At 44.8% G+C, this 12,018-nt stretch overlaps 1 long non-coding RNA gene across 7 annotated transcripts in view; it reads right to left on the reverse strand.

Moving 5' to 3' along the window:
- LOC142052340 (uncharacterized) overlaps positions 1-12,018 on the reverse strand; it is a 73,892-nt gene that overhangs the window by 37,597 nt on the left and 24,277 nt on the right. For 4 of the 7 annotated variants that reach the window (XR_012658805.1, XR_012658799.1, XR_012658803.1 and 1 more), the window contains exons 5-6: positions 6,398-6,523; positions 121-4,571 (exon numbers count right to left, since the gene is read on the reverse strand). This is a non-coding gene — a long non-coding RNA (uncharacterized LOC142052340). Of the gene's footprint in view, positions 1-120; positions 4,586-6,397; positions 6,524-12,018 lie in introns of those variants that run through there. The other 3 variants (XR_012658801.1, XR_012658804.1, XR_012658802.1) reach the window with 2 other exon arrangements.

Below are 12,018 nucleotides of genomic sequence, written 5' to 3' on the forward strand. Positions count from 1 at the left end.
AAGTGTCTCCACCCTCCCTCCTCTTCCTCCTGTGCAATGGTTGTACGGGGCTGGAATTACCTGAATGTTGAGATTTCATCCGAACATCAGGACAAAGAAGGCAAAAATGTCATTAATTCTCTCCAACTGCTTTTATTTATCAGGTATAAAAGAGCAACTGGAAGCTAAACAGACCTGTGGGCAAATATGTTCAAAGGGGCTGCTATCATTTAATGGATGAAATGATACGGAGTTTTAGCATGAGGCTGAATTTAGGGTGATGCTGACAGAGAGCTCCAGGGCTCTTTCTCCAGGTTAGAAAGAAAAACTGAGGACAACTGTGCTGACTTTGGCTAAACTCAGTCAAATATTGCAATGGCTGTTCTTGTAGTCAGCTCAAAGACAGCAGAAGCAGCTCCAAACCTGAAGAAAAGGATTGCATGCCTGAAATCTTGCCTAATTTTTTCCAACTGTATCATCTAGTCTAATAAAAGACAATAACTCCTCCTCCCAACCTTGCCTTGCTCATAGCCTGAAAACACAAGAGCTTCAACAATGCTACTATAACAAAGGGAATGAGTCATTCATCAAAGCAAGCATTTGTGCTTGAGACCTTCAGAAAGAAAAATCTGCATATTCATTTATTCTTGTATTTAGCTAAAAAGATCTGTTTTACCTGTACCCAAAGATATTAAAAAAAAAATATAAAAAACAAACCCAAAAAACTGTGGCTTCTTGAAATTAAAAATCTGGGTCCAAGTGGCTGAAAGATATATCTGGGCATGAATAACATAATTTCTCAGGCATAAGCAGAACAGTGGGAACAAAGGACTTGCTGAAGGATTACAGCTACAGCAAGCTCTGGGGAAATCATTTCAACAGATAGATGGATGCAAGGACACCCAAGCATCAGGAAATGGCACCTGAAAACTGCCAGCAGCCAGATCTCCCAAGCACAACGGGAAATGAGGGAGCTGCTGCAATTTCTTACCACAAATACTGATCGCCTGTGTAAAAAAAAAAAGCAAGCCACGTGGCTTGAGACCTTTCCTTGAGCGACAGAGATGTGGTGACCACAAGGTGGGCATGTTGTCAGCTGCAGAAGTTTAACAACGCTCCAAGACAAAAAAAATGGGTTCATACATATGGCCTCTAGTCTACAAGGCAAGCAGATGCTCTGGCTTCAGAGAAATAGCCCTGGATCTTCATAAAGCTTTTTTTTTTTTTTTTTTTAAAGTGGGATTCATGCTGGCTTCTGTCTCTAAACACTGGGGTATGCTTCCAGGACCAGCACGGCTGGAAATTGCAGCAGTACAGAAAGTCGCTCTGAGCTGAGGCTGCTGCTGTCTGAACAAGGTGTCTTTGCCCCAGCACCCGAAGAAGTAGTGGGTTTTGGTTGCTTCAGTGAATCTTAATTGCACCTGTCCAAAAGTAGTGACCTCAGCTCTGCTAACCATAAACCACTGCTCACTTCTTGGGCTTAATGGTGTGTGGCCTGCCAAGGAATCTTTTTTTCTCCCTTTCAGAGACAATCTGTGGGAATTTATTGGCTTTTTAAAGCTGTCTGATCTTTCAGTGAAGGAAACTAATGGAATATCAATGACACCAGGTATTTGTCACAAGTATCATTTATGCAGGAAATATGGGTCTGGCTCAGGAAAGCTCTCCTGCACATGGTTAACCAATTCCACGTGCAGGTCCAGGCAGCAGCTTGAATCAAACCCATGCTTCTCTGCGGCTGCAGGCTTATCAGTCGCTACCAAACACAGAAAAGCAAAAAGCATTCCTAATTGGGTTAACTAATTCAATTTAAAACCCCGATGAGGACAAGGCAGCTTGAATTTTCATGGGAGGTTGAATTTAGGATGACACCTATGCAGCTGGGAAGAAGAATCTTTGGTTGATTTTAAGCACCTTTTCAAAACAACAAGTTAAAAAATAATTTTAAAAAGATGAAAACATTAATTTTCGGGGTTTTTTTATTGGTGTCTCCACTTTTTTCAGGTTTAACTTTTCACTGAACTACACCTTATTTGGTGAAAGGGCTGCTTTTTCTTTGTCTCTTTATCTGACAAGTTAAGAGTTATCAAAAAACCCCACAACTATCTAAGAAGTGCCAGTCTAGGTGGGAGTCTTCAGTTTTAAAAAGAATAAAGCTTTATACACACGCTACAAGCTTATGGGGCCATCTACCCCATGTGGAGGACTTGAGCCTGCTTTGCCAAGGCCTCACTCCACAGGGGATCATCAGAGCCGTGATCAGGTCCCCAGTGCTGAGATGTGCAAACATCCGACACTCAAACTCTGGGCTTTGGGACACAGATCTGCTTTCAGGTTTTCTCACCAGCGTTAAATCCACCTTGGTTTTTCAAGAGCCTGCTGAGGACCATGCCCAGCAGTGAGCCTTCCTGCAACATGGTGGAGAAAACTGCACTTAAAAACATGAAATGTGTCAAAGAAATAAGTAACATAGGTCTTTCCTCTATTTTTGGTTTTGGTTTTGGTTTTTTTTTTTTGGGGGGGGGGGGACACAGTGTTTGATTAACAGAGGGGGAGGAGGCAAAGGAAAAAAGGCCACTTTTGTGCTCAAAGACTGCAGAAATGTTTAAGCACCTGAAGCTTCATGTTAAATTAGTGCAAAACACGGTGATCTGCTGCAGGGTTTGGATTTCAGCAACTGCAGACCTCAGGGGAGAGGTGAAAGAGAAAGCATAGTCCTTATTTGGACCTGAGTCTGAAAAGAGTGAATAAATTAAGCCTGGGATCCTCTAACCCCAGGAGTGTGTCAGGAGAAGCCTCCATACGAAGGCAGTGGGAATTTCCTGCAGAGCCTTGACGGCGCAATTATCAGCGGGGCTTGATCGGCCAGCCAACAAGAGCAGGAGCGAAAGTAGCTGGGAGGGGATTATTTGTTGGCCCGCGTGCTGCTGAGGTGCAAAAGCCTTACATTCACTTAGACCTCACTTAAACCACGGTGCCCTGTCCCCCAAATTCAACCCCTGGTTTGGTGCATCACTGCCACCGCTTGCATCCAGCCACCAGCCCGCAGAAGTGCTCCTGTCTTGCTCGGCGAGCTCCTAGCACTTGCCTGCTTTCATGGGGAAACGGGGCTGTGATGGGAGCGGGGATGGCTCGACATCACAATCTCTTTAGTTTCCCTGTTCCTTCAAAGGCACCCAGAAATGAGCCGGAAACCCAAAGGATGGTGGAAAGAGGGTTGAAAATCTAATTTTTTTTCTGGGGTCAAATGCTGTGACTGTGTGTTCAGTGGGTTTTATGGACTGATCCTTAACTCAGAGCATGGCAGTGCTGCAGGATCACATCTGAGCTGCCTCTAGGTACATCAACATTAAATGCCGTCAGTTCCTGAAACAGAGAGCAAGAGAGAGAGGAAGGGGGAGAGCAAGCAGGAGGGAGACATGCTGCAGATCCTTTCACACTAGAACATCACATGAACATGCTTAGTATTTTTCCAGTATTATCAGGGGAAAATATCATCCAAGAGGCATAATTATATCTTAGGTTCCCCTTTTTTCACAGGGCTTTTTAAGCAGTTGTTTTGTTTCGTTCTCCTTTTTCTATTTTTGAATTACAGTGTTTACAGAAACAGGAGGAGGATGACAGTTAACACAAGAGAAAAGCCACGGGTACTTGAAAGGGAGAGAGAGGGAGAGAGATGCTGCCGTTCCTCACCATTTTGGCAGAAACCAGCACGGCTCCAGCCCTGCTGCTCAGGTTTGCCTTGCACCAAGTGTCTTTCACTGCTGTCCAGACCCTCTAGTCCAAGCCAAAGGTCCAAGACCCATGATGCATTTACAGGCACCAGGTTCAGGCAGCTGAGTTCCTCCCGTAGATGGAGGCTTAGGCACCTGGCTCACATGAAGGCATCTACACCAAAGCACCAAAATTTAGGCCTTACTCTGCATGCTGACTCCCACCCATGGTAACTTGCAAAGAGATTCCCGCTTGATGATCTGTCAAAGGACAAGACCTTGGGAAGAGGGAACCTCTCTGAGTTCCTGCCATCCCAACATGTCTAGAGCTCCAATTTTCCTGGGAACACCCAAAAGAAATAGGTTAAAGCAACTCAGACAAGTTGGATATTTTGCAAACCTCCATCTTGACAGAGAAGACATCCACCCACGGTCACCGTCGGTCACCCAGGCCCAGGGGACTGCTCTCCCTTTTCCCTATCGTTGCTTGTATTAATTTTGTGCGGCTCCACTGGCTCAGCGTCGCAGCTGGAAGGCAGCAGCCCTCGCAGCTGATGCCATGGGAGCTGGGAACACAGCACGTTTCTATAAATTAAAGTTCCCACAAGCACCTAACATTGCATGCTCTCTCCTTCTAGGCTGTCACCACAGTGACACGGCGCTTCCCAAAAATAATCAACAACACAATTACGAGCTGCTCACTTGTCATCTTGTAATTAGCAGCTACTCAACATTTTGGCTGAAAAGTGGTACCAGCAGTCATTGATAGCGGATGTTTCAGAGGGGAGTTTTACATGATGCACCTTGTCGTTGGTCACCTGTGGGCATCTGTGGTGTGTGGAGGACAGATTCCTTCCCGGTGCCAGGATGCTTTCTGTCCTGAAGCATGAGATCTGATTAGAGCAGAGAACCATGAAAGCTATTATGGGTCATAAAGTCACTGAGGTATAAAAACCTCTATTTACCATCTGAGAACTCAGCTCTAGCCGTTGCTTCCTGTGGCACAGACAAACACCCTCCAAGGAGGAATTTCTCACTGTTTATTCTCAAGGATGGAGGGGGTGATGTTTTCAGCAATGTTTTTATTCCTTGTTCCACTGACAGCCTCTGACAATGCTAACCTCTTCAGTGAAGATATGCACTCATCTACCAGTCTTAGAGGGATGTCATTGACTGAAATTAGCTTTGCACTTTAGGATTTGTCAAACTGCCATTTTACTAAATGCTTTACTGGTCACAAAGTGACAGTCCCGATGAAGCTAATGCCATGACCCATTGGCTTCGAAGCAGTGTGAGCAGACCCCTTGGTCCCTTCATCTACTCAGGATTCGCATCTACTGAGATATATGTCACAATAATTTTTTATTGGGGTTTGTTTCTTGTTTTGTTTTGTTTTTAACAGGATTCTTCTTTTTTTATGTTTTCTGAGAATTTCAGAGCTGTGTCTGGATCATATTTTCAAAATGTATTCTGTATTTACAAGGCTCAGAAGCCCTTTTTTATGTCTGCACTTATTTACTTCACTGAGCATCAGAAGCAGCACTGATTTTGGAGGTGGGGAACACAAGGACCAGGTACTTCAAGTCTCACAATAAAATCAGGTGAATCACCAGCACAAATAAGCTGCAAGGCTGCAGCAAGGACAAGGATAAAGGACTTCTCATGCCCCTTTATAGAGGGGAAAGAGCACAATGAGTGCAGTGTTTGGGGCCCGGACCTAGCTGGACCGAGAGCTGAAAGGGTAAGGTGCCAGTTTGTCCAGAAAAGATTTAGTAGTATCGGATCTCTTGGTCCTTCCTGTACAGACACCTTGTGCCATCACACAAAATGGTGCTCAGAGCTCAGAGGAGCCAAGAGAAAAAAAAAAAAAATCTAATCTTAGCTCATAAGGTGTTTAGTCCTATTCATAAATCCACGTGTCAGCATTAGGCACCGTAAATTGCCAGAGGATACCAGCCCAGATGCCCAGCAAAGAGATGCTGTTTTCTTGTATGATGACAGCCATTCTCAAGTGGCATCACTGGGATGTGACACCACTGAGGCACACCTGGCTGATGAGTATTTGTGATGAATTAAACTCCCACTGCCCTCCCGTTTTCTCTACAAATGTCCCATTAGGATCTAAGCAACAGTCAGAGTCGAGAATGCAAAGACAATTATGCACTGAAATTTAAACAAACCATTAATTACCAAGATATTCTGGCAGATGATGGCTCCAACAACGCTCATTACAAGAGCCTTCAAGTTATCTGCTTTTTCATGTAAGCAGAGGTAACAATCTTAACTGAGTTGAGAAAAATAATTAAAAAACATATAACAAGATGTTTTATTAATGACATGCACATCTCCATCGCTCTAAGAAAATTGGGCAATCTGTTCCTACACCACAGCTCTCCAACAAGGGTTTATATTTACCATCACTTTAATAATGACTTGTTAAAGTGCTATCTCATTCCCTTGGGTTGACTTGAAGGAGGAGGGGACAAAGGAAGCATTTCTTTATTAATGGCACCCATTGAGGAGCAGTTCTGTGGCACAAAGTGGGGTAAAAGAGGAATAGAAAAAAAAACATTGCAAAGAGGATCCCTGCCTAGCTCATAGGTCTGTTTTTAAAAAAGGGCCTCAGCAATGCAATAACGAAATACAAATTATTTGAAAAAAAAAAATCTCTAGGAAAAATACTTCCCCTCTCAAAAAAAACCTACCTTGGTTTTGCTTTACAAATCCATGTCTGTTCTCAGTTGAGCTAGTGTCAAGTGTCTTCACTGGGAGCAGGAGCAGACCCATCAGGGAATTTGCAAGGTACAGTGAAGCTGAGCTCAGTGATGGGACTGCAGAAACAGAAACAGATTGGGACATGAAACTTATTTTCATTGCCCTTCATAGAAAGCGTGAGGTTGATGTGTCTGAAAATTGAGGTTCTCTCTTGATCTCTGACCAAATCCTCAACAAGACAAGCTTTTCTAGACTGCTCCGTCAGTTCGCCTCGGTGCTGTCTCCAAGGACCGCACACAGGAGCATCCGCTCCTCCGGTCCTCAGGCTGGCACTGACAGTGGAGCCACCAAGGAGATGACTCACCAAGGTGCTGAGCACCTTCCCTGTTCCCACTGAACTCTAATTTACTTAATCACCACAGATTAAAGCGTGTCTAATTAAGGATAGGCGTTAGATCTGATGGGTACCCGGTTCTTGTTCTGTTCACACGCTATCTGGCTGGGCAAGTCCAATGTCCCTCACCTAGTTTCAGGCTTTCAAACTGAAATGTTTTCTTCCTTTTCCAACCAAAGTTCAAAGCGCAGATGTCACGTAAAAGATGAGTGCATAGAAGAACCCAGTTTTTGGACCCCAAAAAATATTTTAGGGGTAACTTTCTCTCTGTCCAAGGTATTTATATGAATGTGCTGGGTCCCAGCAGCGATTCAATAACTGTGCTAATGAGTAAGCCAAAAAAGCAACAAAATATTGTTGTGGTTAATACAGAAGGAAGTTCACTCGCCACAGGCTCACTGCCCAGCATGACCATAGCTCTGCATGGAGAACAGGAGGTTTCAGGACCCTCCCCTGTAAGGACTGCTTTGCTCTGCTAACCTGATCTTCACTGAAGGCACAGCCTCAAGCTATGTGGCACTGAAATCAGTCCCACCTCTTCCACATATTGCTACATAGCCTTGAGTGAGTCACTTAACCTGCCTCAGGTGCACATGCTAGGGAGGAATGGATACACCCTTTCTGCCACTGTTTGGCTGATGGGATTGTAACTTCTTTATGGTAGCATTCATCTACTGCCAGGTGTGGACACATTTCTGGCACTGGAATTAATAATAGCAATATTTGGCTTCTCTAAGGCACTTATCACAAGCAGATCTTGAAGTGCTTTCTAAAAGGTGTAAAATTTCATTATTCTTGATTGGTAAATGGGTCCTTAACCTTCTGGGAGTGTCTAGAGGCTACCACAGTGCCTTTCATCCACTGTTGTCTTTGAAATACAGTAAGCAACCGAATTGCCTCATAGGATCATCCAGGACTGAGAATGACCAGTGGTTCATGACTCTCATTCATCAGAGCATGTTCACAGACATGTCTCCCTGACCTCCAGGAGAGGAGCGCCCGCATAGTTTACAAACAAGCTTCAGAAGGCATCTGCTGTGCTGGCACACTGGAGAAGCTTGAGTTTCGCTTCCCAGAATGATGAAGCACTTGTTTAGCACTCTTTGGTTGGATGTACTGTGAAGTTATTTAATCCTGCCAAGGTTTCACTATAAGAAAAGACAAAATAGTTGAGGTCTAGTGTGATTGGGGATTTTTTTGGTATTGAAACATAAATAATTTCAACAGAAGCAGCACTTCCCTAATACTGAGATGAATCAGGGCATGTACAGGACTGTGCAACACAGTGAGCACCGCAGCTGCTCACCCTGACACCATCATTGTGTGGCCAACACAGCCCTGAAGACCTGCAAAGAGTTTCCCATAATAGGTCACAATACTGAAGGGCCAAGGGCTTCCCAAGGGTCTCACAGCTCCCTTCCAGCATGGGCTGGGTTTGTAGGATGCAGAGCAACCAGCAGTGCCAGCTTTCTGGTTAGAGGAAAAGAGACTGCTGCAGGTCAGGCTGGGAAAGCAGGGTGCTGCGAGCACCATCTGTGTTGCAAACACAGCGATACCGAGGGAGCGAGAACCAGTCTATGAGCCAGGAAAAATATGAGCCCAAGGCCAAAAGCAGGGATACCTGCCCAAGAAGAAGCAAGAAATCTTTCCCCCCACAGACCCTGCAGCTCCTAGCCTCTAACAGCTGGCGATTCGGACGATGCAGACACCCGGTGCCAGCAGTGCCCGGAGCCGTACGCAGGGAGCCATGCACAGAGGTGGCCACCGCAGCAGCGGGGACATTCATACCTCCCCAAGGCCCACCAGCCCACATGTGCTACGGCAAGGCCCCAGCTCTGCGGATGCCTCATTGGGATGCCAGGCGATGCTGAAACCGCATGCTTTCAAAGCAGAGAGGGAACAGCAGGGAGTACACGTCTGCTTGTGACCTGGGTGACACAAGCCTGCAGGCACAAATTACATACTTTACAAGTGACATTTGTTGTCATGGGGGGAGGTTGGTGTGAGGCTGTTTAAAATTCAGCTAAACTCTGCCTGGAAAGAGGATGGCATGTGTTCTTCTTTCCTTTTTCATTCCCCAGGGTAACACTGTGATGTTTCTAGCAAGGAAATCCCTCTCCTGCTCCCAGATTTGGCAGTGGGTTTTGCCCCACGGTTGGGATTCACATGTTGCATATGAATCTCTGGCTGCTTTGCAAGCTCCAGGCCAGAATCCCTGTCGGTAAGCACCATGGGAATTGATTTATGCCATCAGAGGATCAGAGTTAGACCAGCTAGAGTTACACAGCTCAGGAGACACTCAGTAGATTTGTCCTACCAGCTCCATGGTGCAGATGGAGAAACTGAGTCACAGTGACTCCACGTGCCTTTCCAGTGCACACAGTCACAACAAGAGGTCATAACACTCATCTGCTCACCTTGTTCACATCATCTGGAACAGCGTCCCCTTTTGCACTAGCTGCAGTGAGAGTGATGAAAGAAATGGTGGCCATGCACAGAGGCTCCACCTGGGGTCAGAGGCACTAGGTGATAGTGAGTAGGGAGTGCCTTAGCACTCCTTTCTGGGTTGTCATTCAAGTTTTTCTCTTGCTTGATGTGCAATACCCAGCATCAAGAGCCTCAGCCTCGAAACCTACTGACTACAAGCGTCCTATATGTCTGTCTTTTAGCATCTCTCCCATGGTATATGAGGCCAAGATCATGACCAGTGAAGTTAGTCATGGTGTCAGGGCCCATTCTGAAGGAGATGAGACCACCTGCTAGCTGCACCATTACATTCAGCCTTCCCTCCTCTGAAATTTTCCTATTGCTTCTCCTAAGCTGTTGTGCAGTTTCAAAGGGGGAGACAGAGAAAACCCAACATCCTGTTCCAAAATCTGGGATAAAAGAAGGTATTCTGAAGAAAGTAGTCAGAATGCTTCAAGAAAAGCATCTGTTCTGGGTTATGCTGAAGCAGTTGTCGAAATTCAGAGTTGCTTCCATCAGGAGAAATTATTGTAGGACCAAGATCTCCGCAGTGCAATCCTGTGCATTGAGAAAGTCTTTTTTTTTTTTTTTTTTCTCTAGAAATAGTGGAAAAGAACTGAAAGCTCTTTTTCCAGATAACTCAGGATATGAAAGTCAAATGTATTATTGCTCTCCTTCTCTCCATTTTCTCAGCAATTGCTAACAGCGTCTCTGTGACTGCGTCCATTGGATATTCCCTCTCCAGTTTTCTGGTGTTTCTGCCTCTCCTTGGACATACACTGATATACAGTTAAACTCTCCCATTCATACGTGGCTTGCACATAGCTTTGCTTTGCCGTAGATGGCTGTATCGCAATGATGTTAAGTCAGTTACCTTGTAACACAGAATTACGTAATATTTTGCTCCATTTTTCCTCATTGATGGAAACAATGTGTTCAACCATGTGTTATCTCAGTTCTTAAGAATTTTAAGCAATCTTGCAAGGCCTTGAGTAGCTCTTTATTTTATCAATGGGATTATCAGAATATATGACTCACTGCAGTGCTAAAGGATCCTTCAATCTGCTGAAGAGAAGCAGGACATAAACTGAAGCCAGAAGTTCAAACGAGGCAAATTCAGATGAGACAATTACCAGTCACAGGGAAAATCTATCAAAGGAAGATGGACTGCCTATCTCCTGATGATGCAATTCTTCTGATTAAATGGCTGTATCTACAGGGAAAAGCTAACGCTGACTCCTATGTTGCTACGCACCTTTTAGACCCTGTAGAGATCCAGTCTATGTGGTCAGGAGAACCAAAGGATTATTCTTGTCTTACTAGAGAAGACATGTAAAACTGGGCAGATGAATCATGCCCTTGGACATTTCTTACCACTTACGGTAAAAGGAGGTGGGAGTGGCGACATTAGGTATAACTATCTATATTATGAATATCTAGTTAGGAGAGAAGAACTCCAATTCTGGTGCTCAGCTCAGTTTCCAGACAGACATGTCTAGTGCTCTTGGGCCATGTTAGGTATCTGCACGCATATCTGCTGGCAGATATGATAAAAGAGACATGCACCTCTCTGGAATTTGATGCCATCCAGACCTGGGTCTCCTTCAAGTCCTTCGTCACATCTGCCACTGCAGATGCCACAGGTATCCAAGGTATCAGCTGTCCGGGATAATCTGGAGCATCCCACATAGCAAAAGGTGCCAATGCTTAGAAAACTGAGTCCCTCTAATGCAGTCAACAGAGTTGTTCATCTGACCAAATGAATCGCTCTCTGGGGTCCATTGACTGGATGGACAAGACCTCCACTGACTGTAACTCAGACACTCAGTGCTCATGGGGACACCATTCTGCTGACACTTGAATTTAGCTTCCTCCATCTGTGAGCTGAACCCTACCCTTCATATCATGCAGGGAGCTCAACTCTGTGGAAAACACACAGATATCTCACATGTCTTGAGGGTCTTGGGGGTATCTTGTTCAACTTTCAGCAGCTCCAAGAGGGAGGGAGCCTGTAGGCCTACATAATTTCCTACCAGACCTGTATGGATGCCTCAGATTCCCACAGCATCTCAGAAAAATCCCATACACCTCCATTTAGGCAACTGAAGAGGACACATGTTACTCAGAATGCATTGCTGGACACAATGCAGAAATACGTGGGTGAATTTTTATGGTGTGTGTATATGAGCACTCAGACTCAAACATCAAATGATGTTTCTGGCCATAAAGTTTCTAAATGCTCCTTACCTATCTTACAGGATGTTTGCTTTGCTCAGTTCATTGGGGTAGGCAAGACACTTTTACCGTGCTTTATCACAGGATCTCAAAGGGTAAATTACTTATATGAATACCGATGTTTATTCTATCAATGGGAACACTCAGTGAAGTTGAAATATAGTCAAACAAGATGCACCAGGACAGAAAACCACAAGCTGCATTTCATGCATGTCCATAAACAAGCTAAGCTTATCAGAAAAAACAGGTCCAAATGCGTAAGGGGGCCAATGCAAGGTCTTGATTACACAGCTTCGAGTCCATCACCAATGTGACTATAAGACTCTTTTCAGATGAGCAAGTTATAATCCATGGTGGCATGTGTGAAATAAGGAATTTGCAGCACTCATTAAGAAAGAAAAGAAATGGGAAAACATGAAAAAGAAAGTAGCTTTACTAGTGTTTCCAGTGTTGAATCACTGGCACTCAGGGCTGTGGCCAGGCTAGGGTGAGAAGGCATTGAATTTGGGTGGCAAC

Source organism: Phalacrocorax aristotelis, chromosome 2 (genome assembly GCF_949628215.1).
Source record: "Phalacrocorax aristotelis chromosome 2, bGulAri2.1, whole genome shotgun sequence".
Taxonomy (NCBI): domain Eukaryota; kingdom Metazoa; phylum Chordata; class Aves; order Suliformes; family Phalacrocoracidae; genus Phalacrocorax; species Phalacrocorax aristotelis.